At 36.1% G+C, this 17,474-nt stretch overlaps 1 long non-coding RNA gene across 1 annotated transcript; it reads left to right on the plus strand.

Moving 5' to 3' along the window:
• The first annotated feature begins 628 nt into the window (after positions 1 to 628).
• On the plus strand, positions 629 to 13,987 carry LOC307155902. Its single transcript, XR_013820610.1, has 3 exons — positions 629 to 789; positions 1,819 to 1,950; positions 13,829 to 13,987. It is a non-coding gene; the product is annotated as an uncharacterized lncRNA (long non-coding RNA).
• The last annotated feature ends 3,487 nt before the right edge of the window (positions 13,988 to 17,474 follow it).

Consider the following 17,474-nt stretch of genomic DNA (forward strand, 5'->3'; position numbering starts at 1 on the left):
TGTGTGTGTGTGTGTGAGAGAGAGATACAGATTTTATGTGGGAATAAACAGGGAATTTGCAGCAGCTGATTCTGTTCACCCCTCCAATGATGATGAATATCATCCAGACATGGACATGCATTTCGTCATGACATTTTTTTGATTTATAATTTATCTTTTATCTTTTGTCATTTTATTGATAACGAAAGTAGAGAGATAACAGTAAATGATGGCTAGAAAAGGACAGAACAGAATCAGGGCTTTATAAGTTTTTCAATCCACTTCAAAGGACAAATTCAAACCCACTTTTCCCTTAGCTCGATGTGTGTTGTGCGCATGCTAACCGCTAGGCCACAGCTTTAAACTACATGTATGATTTTAGCAGACATTCATACCTAAGATTTTGCAAGAATGTGTCAACTGGCTGCAGACAGCTGCCTTTTAAGGCAGAGTCCTAACTAGTGTTGGACAGTAACAAAATATTTTTTTACCTTGCTACTAAGTAGCCTACATTTTTCAAGTATATGTACTTTATCAGAATATTGTTTATTTTGGAAGACTTTTACTTCACTTATTTTGAAAGCATAATATCGTACTCTACGTTTCATAAAAACGTCATTACTCGTTGACAATCGTCACCTGCTGCGACGACGGTGTGTGATTCTTGAGCTGATTCTTTTCAGTTGATTCAAATGATCCGGTCAGAGCGAGTCTGCAGTTAACAATTCACCGAATTCACAAGTCTGACTCAAAATGAGCCAAATGGAGATCCTCGGAGCTTGGGTGTGCGCAAGACTGATGGCGCGAAAAGTAAGTTACTAATTAATTTATTATTGTAAATTAAATGAATATTTAGGTCACGACACGTCGGTTTTTTTATGAGCTAAATCTGCTGTAAAAAGCTGTTTAAGCCCACTGTTTATCACCAGAAACATGCAAAGATGTTTGACCAACAGTGTTCTAAACCACAGGCCCTCATAACCTTCTAGTGTAGTTTCCCAGAACAAATATCTAAACATTCTTAAATCGAGACACATTGAGAAGAAAAATTATGTAAGATATAAAGTCTTGTATCCTGGAAAAAAACTGACCAATATTTAGTGAGATTATGCTTAAAATAAGAAAAAGCATTTATCAGTGAGGTAAAAAAAAAAAAAAAAAAAAAAAACTTAATTTGTTTTTTTTGCTTTTCTTCAGAAAACAAGACTCAAAATCTTAATTAATTTTGCTTCTCAGGTAAATGTATCTTGATTTGTATGTATCTGAATGTTTAGATATGTGTACTGGAAAACAAGCCAAAAATACAGAGTAAGAAAATCCCTTTTTTCCCCCCCAATTCCATGAGGATATTTTGACTGTGAAGGCTATGTGATCGAACGTAGCTATTTTTCTGTCTCTGTATCTGACACACACTCTATACCCACATATCCTCCCTGTAGCTCAGAGCAACTTCTCTGACTTTTGATCATGACATCTGTGTCTTGCTGAAATGTTTGCTCGTCTCCTCCAGCCTTCTGATGTAGCTCCAGGAGCTAATGGCTTGTGAAAAAGGCAGAAGGGCCCCTGTCTACATGTGTGTGTCTGTTTGTATCCCTTTGTATATGTGGAGAGGAAGAACAAGAGAAAATAATTGTTGTTTAAGGAATACAGCAAACGTTAAATTCAGTAGACTAGCAAAGTAAGATTCTTTAAAAAAAGAAACGGTTCATAAAAAGTTTGTAATATGTCCAAATAAGGAATAAAATCTGGTCTCTATAGCATTACTTCCACTGACATCATTGCATCTATTCAGGCATCAGGTGTTTTAAGATAATCCAATTATTCTTGACCTTCCTGTAGAGACTGTTTGAATACCTCATAGAGTTATGCACTCGTCTCCAGACTTTAATCCGGTCCCAGACGACGATGAAGCAAAACTGAACCCCTTCTGCTCATCAGTATGGAAAATGACGGAAGCGCTGTCTTCTCCAGGTATTGCACATGTTATTCAGTGCTGTGGAAGAGTTCGACTCAAACTAAAAGGTCTTGGATTCACAGAATAATACATTACATTATGTATTATGTATGATGCTTGTATGTATGATGCTATGTGCATTATGTATGATGCTTGCACATGCAAAACTTACTGTCATGATGCTAAGGTGGTGGTCAGGACATTCCTAAGGTATTCTGTGCAGATGTTAGTGTCTTTCTAGGTGCTTTCATTAGTAAATTCAATTTATTTTGCCTTTTAGTAAACAAGGTATTTCATGAAACTTTATCTTTGTAAGTGTTCTCCCTTAGTAAGCTCAGTGCATTAATGAAGACAATGTGGAAGGTTGACATTCCATCATTAAAAATGTAATTGAAAAACATTGTTTCAATAAAATGTCAAATCATTCCGGTGGTCACCTTGATCAAAGTTCCTTTTACATTCTGCTTTATAATGGCTCTTTTTAATGAATCTACAATTTATCGGGATACCAAAGAAATTATCATTAATAATCATCTCTTCCTGTCCTGTTTCACAAAACAATTTAGTTGTAGATGGGGGGAAAAAATTTTGGCAAGGTAAAATTAGCTTCAAATCATGAGCACATAAAATCCGTATGTTCGTCCAAAATATTATGCTTCAGTTCATTTAATTGATATTATCGAATTGATTAAAAGAACAATAAGTGCTCATTATGTTCCTCTTTGCATTTTCTCTTTAATAGTCCAACACAATTAGGTGCATATTTGAAATGCCTTCGTACAATACAAATCTTTATACTGTCTATTATTTTGTTTTAATTTATCCCTTAATACGAGTTAAATTCATGAATAACAAATAAATGCACAATGAACATGATAAATAGGACAATATATCCTGAACATGGCACTTTCCAGTCTCTCTCTCAGCAGCGTTTCATGTGTAGATATGAAATGAAAGATGCCCTCTAGCAAACATCTGCTCTCAAACACCACACACACTCACACTCTGCTCTGAGTGTCATGTTAATTAATAATCCCCAGAGAATTGAATCATATTTACAGCACAGTCTGGCATTGCCCTCAGAGCAATCAGCCCTCAGAGTCCAGACCCGGTTTCTGGAGATCTCAGATACAGACAAGAGCTCTGATAGAAAATCACTTTGTTTCGTTTTCTGCTCCCTTAACAGCAGTGCTTTTCACTCCTACAAAGATACTTCAATATTCTTTCAGGAGACCTAATGGAGATTCTATCAACCTTTCCTCAGATTTTAGAGCTATAAAATGAATGGGGATAACATTGCTAGAAATTTAATGAGAAATGTTAATGTATAACACTTGATTGCAAACTAGGAACCACTGACAAATACACAACTGTTCAGTTTTTTTTTTTTTTTTTTTTGTTGAAAGGAATAATACTTTTATTTAGCAATTATGAATTAAAGGTACACAATGCAACTTTTTTTGTTGACAAAATGTCCATGTAAATGAGTCAATGCATTAATAATCCTTCTTCCAAAACGTGTTTTTGTCTTACCCTGATTCACTATGGTAAGCATGTTATAAGTGTTTATATTTTAGACCGAACCGGATGGTTTTCGTGGGAAATTGCATATCTGAAGGATCATGTGACATTAGGGATGTAACGGTAGGCTATTACCAATATCGTGGTATCGCGATACCAAATATCAAGATATCATCGTGGTCAAAGACTGTATGAAACGATAGATCTTCCAGGCAAAAAAGTGTAGTTTTTTTTTCAGCCCAGTGGACCGTGCAAGAGAGAGACCGAGTGTGTCCGCGAGTGCGCTTGATAGTACGCGAGAGAGATCGTAGGGCCCTATTATACACCATGTGCAATGCAGCGGCAGGCTTTTTTGCTAGTTTCAGCCCGACGCAGTTATCATTTTCACGTCCTGCGCCACGTTGTTTAAATAGCAAATGCATTATTTGTGCCCATTTGAGCGCGCATGGGCGTGCTGTTCTGATAAAAAAAATGTGTTCAGGTGCAATGAAGGTCCGTTGCTATTTTGAGGCAACTGAAATAGACTGCGCCATTGACCAACTGAAATTGCGTGCTGAAGAAGTGCATGCAGACCAGAGGCGCGCAGTAACGAAAGATACGAACAAACCCAGATATTCTTTTCACACTACGCTTAACATTGGCTTTATATTTGTAGCTATTTGAAAATTATAGCGAATGCTTTTTACAGATCCAGAAGAGCGAAATTGGCGGATGCTGCTAGTGGCGAAGGAGAAGAGAGAGATTTCGTAATTGTGGAAGCTATAAAGCGAATTTTAAATCTAAAGTGTGGAAGCATTTCAGTTTCGCTGTAACAAGAGCCACTTGTTAAATCATCACCAGTCAAAAGTTGACAAACTAAACTTTATTTATTTATTTTTTATTAGAGGATCTGATTTTTTTTTTTAAATATCGCAATAAATATCATACCATGGAATTTACACCGAGGTATTATCGTATCGTGAGATTTTGATATCGTTACATCCCTATGTGACACTGAAGACTGGAGTAATGATGCTGAAAGTTCAGCTTTCAGGAATAAATTACATTTTAAAATATTAAAATGGAAAAAAGCTATTTTAAATTGTAATAATATTTTTAAATATTACTGTTTTTATTGTATTTTGATCAAATAAATGCAGCATAAGAGACTTCTCTCAAAACAAAACATCTTACTGACCCAAAACTTTTTAACAGGGATCATCTGGGAACCTGGAGACAAATAAAGCAAAAGGTTCTCCATTTATTCTCCAACTCATTATTGTCTAAGATCATTTTTTTTTATATTAAAGTAATCTTAAAGATAAAAAATTAAAGATTAAAGTAATCTTATTTGTGATTTTTTTTTTCTCTTCTCAGATGCCATTTTTCACTGTATAAGGTTTCTGAGCAGCTATATTGCGCTGTAAAGTTCTTGATGTTAGATTATAGGTTCTTCAAATCAGCATATTGATTTGATTTCTGGGTTCTATAAAGTTCTGTACTTAAAACCTGTAAATAAAACTTTCTCATGTGACATCAGACTATAAAACGCTATAAAACCTTTATTTTTCAAGAGTGTAAATATAGAGATCTGGTCAAAATAGAAAATTTGATTAAAAAAAGAAAAGAAATGAAAAGAAAAATGATACAGTGGGACAGAAAGTAAGAAAGACATAGAAATAGGCCTCAGTGTTGGAGCCATCAGCTTGTGTTAAGTGGATTGTGACGGGAGCCAGACGGACTTTGATTCCCTCAGGTGATTTTTCCGGTAAGTTCTCAATAACGCGGAATGACAGGGGACAGAGGGTGCACATCCCCTCTCGTGTCATCCTCATTCTCCTGCTATTTTCAAAATCGCGGCCGTGACAGAACTTTTAGCCGCAGCTGTAATATGTAGCCGTGAAGGGCAGCCGAGCACAAAACTGGTGCTCGTTGTCATGAGCTGTGGTCACTGGAGTTTGTTACATTAGACTGTCAGGGGTGAGAGGCTAACAGACCGCTGTTACTTTAAAGACAATACATACAGCTGTAATATGACAGATTCTGTGTTTGATTCAAGATGATCACCACCAGAGAGTATAGGTCGGCCTTCTAGCATGATAACATGTCGTCTTTTTTGGGTCGTGGAACCCTTTAGAGGGGAGAAAATGTGCACGTTGTTCTGTAAATGAATAAAAAGTTTCAGTTTTTAGTTGAAAAGTGTTAAGATCAAGGGTCCGTTTACACGACACTGTTTTCAACAAAAAATACAACTTTTTATGCATTTTGGCCATTCATTTACACGACAGCAACGTTTTGGGGGCCAGAAAACGCACACTTTTGAAATCGGGTTCAAAGTGCAACCGTCATTGTCTCTGTAAACTACAAAAACGTGAATTTGTGAAAACGGTGACGTGTTACATCTTCAGTTTATAGTCACATAATGTTTCTTTACAAAGTGACAGCGACATCTACTGGCCTGGCATGAATAATGCCACGATTTTAGTCGTTTTCGGGGATCGGTGTGAACGGGAACGTTAAGACCGTTGTTGTCTGAACGCACAAAATTTAAAGGAAAAAGTTTTCGTTTTTAGCACATAGTCTGAAAAAAACAATCTGCCAATGGGGTAAGAAACATGAATTAAATTCATGGGGGGGGGGGGGGGGGGGTTCTCAAGTAATTGTTTCTTGATTTACAGTTTTTACCAACTGCTTACACACACAATCTTTTCATGTCACACGATTTTTGAAACCTCTCACTCAAAGTGCAAAACTACATGCCAAATCTTCAAAACCATAAGCTATTTCTCAGCCTTTGACACAGTTTTCAATTGCATTAAACACTTTTTGCAAAACACTACACACAATTCTCTACCTAAAACACAAAGATCTATCAGTAAGTGACTTGCTTTCCTTTTCCAAACACAACCAATCAAAATGCTACACTTATTCACCAGGGCTGTGTTCAGCCCCAACAAAACGTTGCACAACGTTTTTAAAACAGAAACGGTGACGCGTTGAACACACTGTTCTGATGACGCAAGAGTTGCAACTATGGCAGCTGAGAAGGCCATTCTTGTGTTCTTTGTGAAGAATTTTCTGAGCCTGATGAAGTCGGTATATATGTTTAATACTACAAAATATGCCCGATGTTACAGTTACTGCATTTGACGCCCAGAACAAAAGAGAACATCCCAATCGAGTGAAGGGATTGCTGAAACTGAAATGGAAGCACACATCTTACCTAATTCAGACTAAAACACATCACATACTGACTTTATTTGTAGTTCATACTGTTTTAATACCCTGTATTTTCTTTCTCATTTTTAGGAAAAGCTTAATTACCATTGTTTATTTCTATACCAAATGTCATACACTTGCAATGAAGCTAAAAATATAAACAACTACATCATTATGTTGATATCCTATATTTTTACAATAAAACTTACGACAAACATGTCTTCTAATATCCTCAGTTGTTGCGTATACCGAGCTGCATCGAACACATTTGTAAATTACTTTCCTTGAACCCATTGTGCGAGTTCACTTTAATACCGCATGCTTTATATACATGTTGCTGCTGATTGGACTGCAGTTCTGACCAGGTTCTGACACACCCACCAAACAAGAGAAAACCTATCTCAAACCCCGTTGCACATCGGTGCACGCCGTTTCCAGGAAACATGACGTTCAACTCGGAAACCGTAGCAAAACGTTGCGCACCGTTTTGAACTTGAACGTGCCCCAGGTCACACAGACACACTCCTCACATGTGCAAACACTAATTGCTTAACTGATCACTAACCAATCACTGCTTTACTGCTATACTGTAGTATTTACTGTAGTATAGGCCTAAATAGGTCAAAGGTCAGATGATCTGTTTTGAACAATGGATTCCTGGGACCAAGAAACTTTATTTATAAGCGTGCATGGTTTAGTGGTTGCAGGATCAAACCCACCAAGTATTTCCCAAACTGAACTTTGTGAGGGAATAATTTAAAGTTAATAATTAAATCATAAAACATAAATTTAAATAAGCAAAATAAAAAAGATCAAATATTTAATTTGTATACCGGCATGCCATGTGACATTACCAACATTAAAGAACTGTGAACATGCAGTTATTAATATTTAATATAATAACTTGACATTTAATAAATAATTTTAATAACTTAAAATATCAGTGGGTACTTAAAGTAAATATTGTTTTTTTTCAACTGACAAAAACGTTTGGGAATCCCTGACTAAACCCTGGATAAACCCTTATAATATGTGTACAGTAAATTTCTTTGAATAATAGCATCTACTAAATGTCTCCTTACCTATAAAAAAGGAAACACTCAACTATGATGTTATATTCATGACGTGTTTCTGAGAAACTAAATTCCAAAACAATGTTTTACTTACAAAACCTGATGTAACCTTCATTACTCTCATAAAACAGGCCAATGGAGAAGACTGACATGGTCAGTCATGGAAATGAATATAATGGAATAGAATATCATGAATAGAATCTAATTTCATTTTAAATGACAAATGTTACCACCTTTTTTTTCTTAAGGGATACAAAGTTAATTTGAGTCTCATTCAAATCTTTTGACATTTTTTTGTCATAATGAAGAATTAGTACGATTTGTAGTTTCAAGGGTCGGTATATCTGGCATACAAATTGAAATTCAGCATATTAATCTCTGTAAAAGGTTGTTGTTTTTTTTGTTTTTTTTTTACTTCTAAATTAATAATCCATGTCAAATAAAAAGGCATGGATATTCATTGATCAAAGGTGTTGGTACCATCTGGTTCACAGGTGAGACACTTCTTATGTCCTAAAAACATTTCACTTTTAACACCAGAACCTGTGAGCGTTTTCCAGAGCATCATTGCCAGCTCGAACCCTCTGCCTTTGATCTGCTACTCCAGTGGAGTTATTTTTGTGCCTATATTTTTATTGCCTTTCACTACACAGTCTTTCTCTTGTCATTGTTTGTCCCGTGGGTTTTTGAATGGGTAGCATATGGAAAAATGTCTCTGTTTTTGTTTTGCGGCTGAGCTCAAAGTCAGGAACATTTGGTGATCTCAGCACATGACCACCATACGTAGCACCCCAGTACCACCAACATTATTCGGTCATGGGTAAAATTGGTTTGGCAAAGAATTTATTGCATGATCTTATATGCATTTGTTTTGCAAAATATGAAAAAATTTAACTCTGATATGTGCCGAATACGTTGCTTATATTGTATATCAGACCCAAGGTCTTGTCCAACTGTACCACACAGAGCAAAAACAAGCAGAGAGAGCACTGCAAATGACCCTTGAAATCCAAACTCAGTCTTTAACCTCAGTTTGCATACATGCATATGGGCTCTAGGTGGCAGTGTTGTCCTGCTGGCAGCTTGTCTCATCTATCTGCAGTGGTTCCAGTTCTCTCACCATCAGCCTAATGAAGTGAATTCTACAGTGTGGCTGAAACTGATGACTCTATCTGCTCTGTTACTGATGATTTTCCCTGGCTTTCTGATGTCGTGAACACTCAAATCCAAAGTAACTTTGTCTATTATCATAAATGCGCCCTATACAGTTATTTTATGTTCACTCATTGCCAAACCATGCACGTGTATTATGCTGGGCAGACCGGAATTTATTCATTTATTTAAATTTAATTTTATATTAATTTTATTAATTAATATTTAAAAAAACTGTTATCCTTGGTCATTATGATTCTCTCTCTCTCTCTCTCTCTCTCTCTCTCTCTCTCTCTCTCTCTCTCTCTCTCTCTCTCATTATGTACAAACTGTCACGATTCCTCGATTTAATTTGTCTATTAACCGGCAAAATAGGCCTAAGTGGAGAATCCATGACCGATAATTTCATAATCATAAATATAGCATATTGCTATTGTGATTCAGTTAAATAAATATATGCGCTGCAGGTTTCAGGGTGAAGCGCGACACTTTAATTATTTACATGCGTGCAGGTTATACGAGTTTCTTCCCTCAGAGCCGCTCTATTATTCACAGTAAATGTTGCTCCACACGAACACAGTCTCTGTATGTGTTGTTTGTTTGGGCTTCCAAAAATGTTTCATGGGAAGTTGCAATGTTGCAGTTAAATACATGGAGCTCGTCATTTGCTGCCAGTTTGGGTGGCTTATAATGTTCATCTGGGTACGCAATACATCAATACATGTTTCTAAATATGCGAACTGTTTAACACGATTTTAGAAGTTTAAACCCTCGATCTGAGTTTGCATGTTTTAGTATCCACATGTTCTTGTTTAAGAAATTACAGTGGCTGTTGCACTTCTATCGACCAAATGTGAAAGATTAAGAGGATAATTTTTTTTAAATGTTCTTTGGCCAATATTAAACCAGGATTTGATCATGATGTTGGCTATGTGTAACAACAACAATCACCAGGCCGTTTGCACCCTCTGCAGGCATTTGTTATAATAATGTACATAAGTTGATTGTTTATATTATGAATATTACATTATGTATTTTTAAAGTGTTGTTCAATAAAGCCATATGATTACTTGCTTATGACATTTATTATTATACTAATTATTATTGACTCATTGTTATTAGATGCTATATTTTAAGTCATTTTAATGGTCATTGTTTACTTATTACCACAAAAGATTATCTGATTACTTGATTAATTGTCATAATAATCAACCATTAGTGACAGCCCTAGTCATAACAATATGAGCAAGAGAGGTGAAAAAACTATTCGTAAAGAGGTGAAAAACTACCTGCATTGTTTTTAAAGGGGAAAATTGAATGTCTTGTTTGAATGAGAGTTCATAATCTGACATGAGATGGAACTGTACGTTAATAGCTGATTAATCATAGCCATAAATGAGTTTGTGTCGGAGAATGCATGTAATGTTTAATTCTATATGTTTATTTAATAATGTCTATTTTTACAAATCTTGAATGTAGTTCAAGATTTGTCATTACACAATTCTGCAAACTTTGCACATTCAGAATGGCGTAATTTTTTTAATTGACTTAATCATGTTCTGTTGCACCCGTGTGCATTTATGAAGCTAAGGAGAGAGAATGAAAAAGCCTGAAAGACAAGTGAAAAAGAATGAGACTATGAGATAAAAAGAGATTGTACCCGGGTCTGGTTTGCTATAATGGTTGCGTGCAAAGGGTTTCACTTCAAGGCATGAGGGAGAAAAAAACAAAAGAGAGCAAAATAAATGAGGCAAAACGCATGACAGACAACTGCGAGACAGGCACAATTAGAATCATTATTGAGGCAGCAGAGATCAGAGAGGTGCAACATGGCCGTCCTGCTGGGCTCTGGCACGCGGATGAATAAGGTCATGGTCACTTCAGTGAAGGTATGCTGAACCTTCTCCTGATCATCCCTACTTAATCCCTCTGGACCTTCAGCGAATCAACCAGCACACACACAAACACACTCATGCAGACTTACACACTCAAGATTTAGTCTTTCTACTGAAAGCTGCAAAGACAAATCTGACCTTGGGAGTTGTAGTTACACTGGTTTGGAGGCTGTTTTCACTGTACGTTTTTTCTCTAATAACACAATGAAACTTTCCATTACGCACTCTTGAAATTCATACTGTAAAACCTCAATTCAGAAGTCTCAATGTGCGAGTTGAGCTGAGTTGATTAAGTAAATGCAGCCTTCAAAAACATTAAATCTTACTGACCCCAAACTTTGAACTGTATACACATTTCTATTTATTTTTTCCTTTGTGAAAACTGACCAAACATATTTGGGACTTTAGCATTCACAGGCATATTCAGATTTTCATTCCAATAAAATGCTCTGTAGAATGAAAATGTCTTTTCTAATAATACCTGACAGCAATAGCAAGTAGCAAATCATGATTCATGGCTGTGAAATTAAAGGGATAGTTCACCCAATGATGAATTTTTTTTTTTTTTTTTTTTTTTTTTTTAACAAAAGAAGATATTTTGAAGAATATGGGTAACCAAACAGTTGATCCCCAAACAATGGGCCCCATTGACTTCCATAGTATTTTTTTCCATACTCAAGTCAATGGGGTCCATCACCTCTTTGGTTACCCATATTCTTCAAAATATCTTCTTTTGTGTTCAGCCGAAGTGAGAAATTCATACAGGTTTGGAACAATTTGAGTAAATCATGACAGAATTTTCATTTTGGGGTGAACTATCCCTTTAAAAAAAACCTTTTTTTTAAAGTGCTGCCACTACTTGTTTTAATAGAAAATATCTAAACACAAATTAAATTAGCACCCAAGAAGCATTTTCGTGAGGTTTTTATGGTTTTGATCTGAAACAAACCCCTAACCCTATAAACTTCAACTTTAAATATGTATTTTTTTAAATCTTGTGTCAAATAAAATGTGCAAAAAAGTGGATGCTATACATCACCATAACAATGCACTAAAAACTCTGAAAACCTTAGAAAGCACATATAACACTTGCACTCTACTCGTTTTTCTTTGAGAAAATGAAAATAAAAAAGTACTATACAAATTATTTAACTGATAGCCATATGATTTGACTCCAAACAAGTGCCTATAACTTTGCAATGTTTCTCTAGGCAACATCAGTTTGCTGGTGACGTCTCCATTGTATCTGTCTTTCTCTCAACAGACACACAGTCTCTCCTGAATTCGACCCGAACGACTCCCACATTTAGATATGCTCTGGAATCTTCTGCTCGAGCAAGTGGACTAATGCATCTCCGTGGAAACGCTCGCTCGCAGATTGATCAGGCATTACAATATCTGCTCTCCCTGCCGTCTCAGTCAAAGAGCCAAAGATTCGACTCATCTCAAGCACGGGGGAAATTGGCAGTGAAGAGCATCTTAAGTTAGTGTCAGTGTTAGGGAGATGATGCATAGTCATTTCAGTAGACAAATTTCCCTCTGCATTCAGATGAGGGTCGATTTGCAATTCCCAGTTCATTTAGTTCCTCTCAGAAGTATGCTACAGTGTTAGAAGAAAATGTTCTATTCAGAGCCTTGAAGAGTTCTGTCAGGAGCTTCATATTTAGAACCTTTTAGGGGCTCCCGCCATTTTATGGATTTAGTTTTAATTCATATTGTTTTAATTCATTTTTAACTAAATTTAATGAATTAAGCATCTCATAAACACGTTTAACACTAGAAAAAATTGAAAAAGAGGAACAACTAAACATGAAAGTATTATTAAGACAGAACTTTTTTTTGGCAAAAAGAGTTCTTTAAAATTGGGGCAAGAACCCTAGAACCACACTGATCCTTTCTAAATATACTTAAATACTGTGCCACGTGTGCTATTACAAACAAATATCCTCGGGGCAATGCTGACCTCAAACACAAAAAGTATGGGAAATGAGGGAAATTTAAATAATTTACCCCCCCCCCCATCAGTAACTATTAATGAACAACAGATATTCAGAGAGGTATTACAAACACGCAGGTCAGAAGCATGTTGGAGAGCGTCTCCCATTCTGGCCCCCAGGGCTGTTTATGGAAATGCAGAATTTAATAAGCTCTTCTCGACACCTTGTCACTGACGTGTGTGTGTTTGTGTGTGTGTGTATGCGTATATGCACCTGCATTAGCAACGCTCTGTTGAATAACTCCATTATGACAGAATGGAGTGACCTGAGTGTGCACTGTCTGCATTCTTTGAATACTACTGAATTACTTGCATTTCACTTGAGTTCTGTCACAACATCTGACTGTATGTCATGCACACAGAAGAAAACACAAAACATTTTTTAACATTTGCCATCAATGCAAATAATTGTAATGGGGAAACATAATTATTCAATTGCAGTCGTGCATCTTGACAAAGACTTTCTACAGTAAGTGCTGTGGATTTCTATTTCTGACAAAGCAATTTCTATTTCTGACAAAGCAATGCCTGCAATGGAAAAAGCACAGTGCTTTGACTCACTGACACACATCAATAAACCTTTTAAGATGGAAATAAGTTTCTAATCATTCTTGTAAATCGAAAATCATTTAATACCGCATATGAGTCACTTGAGAGAAATTTGGTTAAATCTTTTATTCCTTTTAAACATGGTCTGAAATTGATACCAAGATGATGCACTGTATCATATGCCAAAAATCCTCTTTCTCCTGATCCCAACAACTTTTTCCAAAATGCCATGAGGTCGAAAAAGGCACCACATAAAGAACAACCAATTTGTTTGAATTTTTCCCTTGGTTTTTATGCTGCCATTTTGGCAAAGGCCTTCTTGAGAAATAAAAGATTAAAATCTCACAGGAATTCTGGGAAATATTTAATGGGTAAAAGTTAAAACAATTTTACAGAATCATTTAACTGCCTGGACTTTTGGCTAGAATTTCAGGACATGTCCAGAAGTAAGTTAATCAACAACTTTGTTTTCATTTACATCTAAAACAAAATCTGTTTGTTGTAATTACAGCTTTTCTTGTTCCTGACCGTCTCTTGGCTGATTCTACACTCAAACCCATCTGCTGTTCACCGTTCCGCCACATCCGAAACCGAGCAGACCCAGAAACAACCCATCATCCCCAGTGGCCCTCGTTTCATTGGCCCACCAGGCTTTTGGAAGATTGATGATCAGTCGGTAAGTTGCCACAGCACCAGATTTGCAGAAGGTCTGGATTCACTGGTCTGGTAAAGGAAGGGCAGGAATAGCTGGGTAATTTGGCATCACTTTAGCCTTTATTCGCTGGCTGGGCCAGCAGTGTTGGAAAGACAGTCATGCATGTCGGCCCAAACAACTGCTGCCAAAGAGAACCAGATGATGATTTTATTTATGAGAAAAAACACCTTTTTGTTATAGTTACAATCAACTTGAGTCAACAAAAACGTCTCATTCTTAATTCCGAAGTTTTGTGACATCTACTATTACAAGTACAATATATATAATATTGTAATAATATGATGCAGACCAAACAATTTTGGACTTAACTGCAAACCAAAATTTTAGTCATTTTGAAAGACAAAATATGAATCTGTCATTTTACACTGTAGGCTGGTTTTAAAAGGGCTGCTATTAAAATGTATAATATAAAAAATTGCAGGCAAAAAAAATTAAGCTTTTAAAATGTGCACATTTTATGGCATGTTATTCTGTCTCTGAACTATTGGATGCCTTTAAAAACTCTACAGGCGTAAAGGGTTTTATACTATACAAACTGTAAATTCTATCCCCTTACACTAACCCTACCCCGAAACCTACCCATCACAGAAAACATTTGCCATTTTTAGAATAAAAAAAAACAAACAATGTTTTTTAAGCCATTTGGTTTACAAGGACACGGGATATGTCCTCATAAACCATGTTTACGTTGTAATACCCATGTCGTTTTACACATTTGTGTTCTCATAAACCATATATACAAGAATACACACACACACAGAATAAAGGGAGCTGCTGAAGGGGCTATGCAGAATTCAGAAACCCTTGTTATTAGCGACACCGGTGGCCATTAAGTGAAATTCAGCCAGCAACTTATTGCTCATGCTCACACTCGTGCACACATAATATACAAGAGACTGAACGTGATTCAATGCCCCAATATACTCATATGTAAATATGTGCTGTGCGCTTTCCTTTCAATAACAAAAGAAATGCACAACAACAATGACAGCAGTGAGAAAACGGCAGTTAAAAAAGTATCTGAACATTAGCGATATATGGCTATATTGCACAAGCTCTGCAATTCAGCGGCATCATGTCGACAGATGAGGTAATTAAAATTGCACAGTTTTGACAGTTTGATTATAAAGTATATTTGAGACTATCTAGCTATGTGAGACTATAGTTTAAATTAATCCTGTTTCTTAGCATGACACATTAACATTATAGTACAGAATAGCTCTTTCGGCTTTATCCTGAACATTGTATAAGCATTCGTTTAATGTGTCATAGAATGGAGGAGAGGCTCTCAAGAGAGCGCTTAACGGTCACATCCTTTTGATTTTCCCTGCAAAAACATGGGAGTCCTTCACATAAAAATCAGTTTACAGGCTTGCAAACCTAGGAATTCAGGGAAGGTCTCATTTTTTAAGTTTCGTTACAAGCTGTTAACACATTGGCAATAAAAAGGCGATTAATACACGACAATTCTTACATATAGCACCTTTAATTTCAGCACATTATGACACTTAAGTGACAAACAACAACATTCTCTTTGAAGCTCCGTAAAAGAACGACTGGTAAATAAAGTACATCTATCATCTGTCAAATGTCTGACAGCTGAGGCTGTGGGTGGCAGGTGTGGTTAAAATACATCTTAAATGATAATCGTATGTCACTTAAGTCTCTGTATAGGTTGTGGTTAGCGGCTAAAGATCAGAGGCCGTTCACAAAACATTTTATCTCACCACTAAGAGTTCTCCTTAATGGCAGTACAAGTTCTTAGTTAAGAGTTTACTCTTAAAACCTATTTACAAAGGTGCTGTCAACATGCCTACTAACTATGCCCACAGTGATTGGCTGAAAGGGGAGGGGTCTCTGTCAGTGATTTAATCATAGAAATATTGTAGAACCAGATATCATGTTGCCATATTCAAATAAAGATTTTCAAATAAAAATGTTGCCATATTCAATAAAGATTTTAAAATGTAGGTTAAGTGTCACTATTAAACAAGTATATGTTCAGCTAATTGCCAGCCTCTTACATGTCTGCATCTTGACAAGATTGGAGAATTCAAGCGACAAATTATGTTTAAGAAACAAAGTTCGGGAGAAGATTGTTCAGATAGTCTATTCAAACAGCTTGAGAGGAGGCATATATATACACAGTTTTATTTTCCATCATTTCAATGCATTTTGCCTTGAACCTTTATGATGTGTCGTCGCATATTAAAATCTGTTAATCAAAAAATGTATTGCATTTATGTAGAAAAGGCTCAGCACCCAAGTCTCTATCCCTATTGCCTCAATGATGTACAGTGTATATAGGCGGATTGCCAGCAACAGCCATTTTAGGATTTTTTGTGATTTTGGTCTTAGTGACTTTTTACAGATTTAGGATCTGGTTTTAGCGCTAAAATGCTTTGTGAAATACTCTTTGAACAAAAATTTAGGAGTCCTAAAATTAGGACTGACACGGCCATTATTTTTAAGAATTTCTCCTAAATTGACAAGTTAGGAGCTACTTTTAGCCTTAAAATATTTTGTGAATATGGCCCCTGGGCTAGCAACCCAAAGTGGGTCTACTTGGGAAGGGTTTGTCCATTCAATTACTATTATGGCCAGCATGAGAGTTTTTGGAACAACTAAATGGCTAGTGGCCAGAGAGAGTTCAGCCAGAATGGCTACTATTGTGATTTCTCTTGAGTTGACACATTGTCAGAAGCTTGCCAGTGTTATCTGCACTGATCCACTCTAAAGTACACAGTTATCATGACTTAATTTTGTGTCATGTCTCCATGCAAAGAGAAGTTGTGGTAATTTAGTTTTGTTTGCGCAAAGTCTAGATTGTAGCTCACAACAGCAGCTAGCTCATTTTGGGCTTTCTAGATTATATAGACTTCAAAAATATAAATAATATATCAATACACCCATAACTATGAGTCAACTAAAATGTCAGACTAGATTAGGTGTTTTCAAACTGGGGCACAGGGCATGAAGAAAATTTAAGGGAAAAATAGTTAACAGTTAAATAAAATTAACCAAATTTTCCATTACCATTTCTTATTTCTAAATTCCGGTCAAAAATCATGAGATTAATCACAAATAATTGTATTTTCTTTGAGAGATACGATACAAAACAGAACAGATAACTTGGCAGAAAGTAAAGATTTTCCAGATACATATTTACAATGTCTTGACAATGACGGAGGACAATTACAGTCTGTCAAACATTTTTCTATTTCACAGTTAAATATTTTTGGTCCAAAATACTGCTCCATATACTGTAGGTGTAAATATTAAATGTCAAACATGTTTGACTGAGTGTGATTGTGCTATACAGACTGTACAGACCACAAACTTGTCGCTGGAAACTCATTTCATCACTCCTGGTTCATGACACTCAGTTAGAGACACTGGCCTTTAATACAGGAGTTGTTAACCTGGTTCCTCTGGTTTCTCT

This window comes from Squalius cephalus, assembly GCF_949319135.1.
Source record: "Squalius cephalus genome assembly, chromosome: 3".
In the NCBI taxonomy this organism is placed as follows: domain Eukaryota; kingdom Metazoa; phylum Chordata; class Actinopteri; order Cypriniformes; family Leuciscidae; genus Squalius; species Squalius cephalus.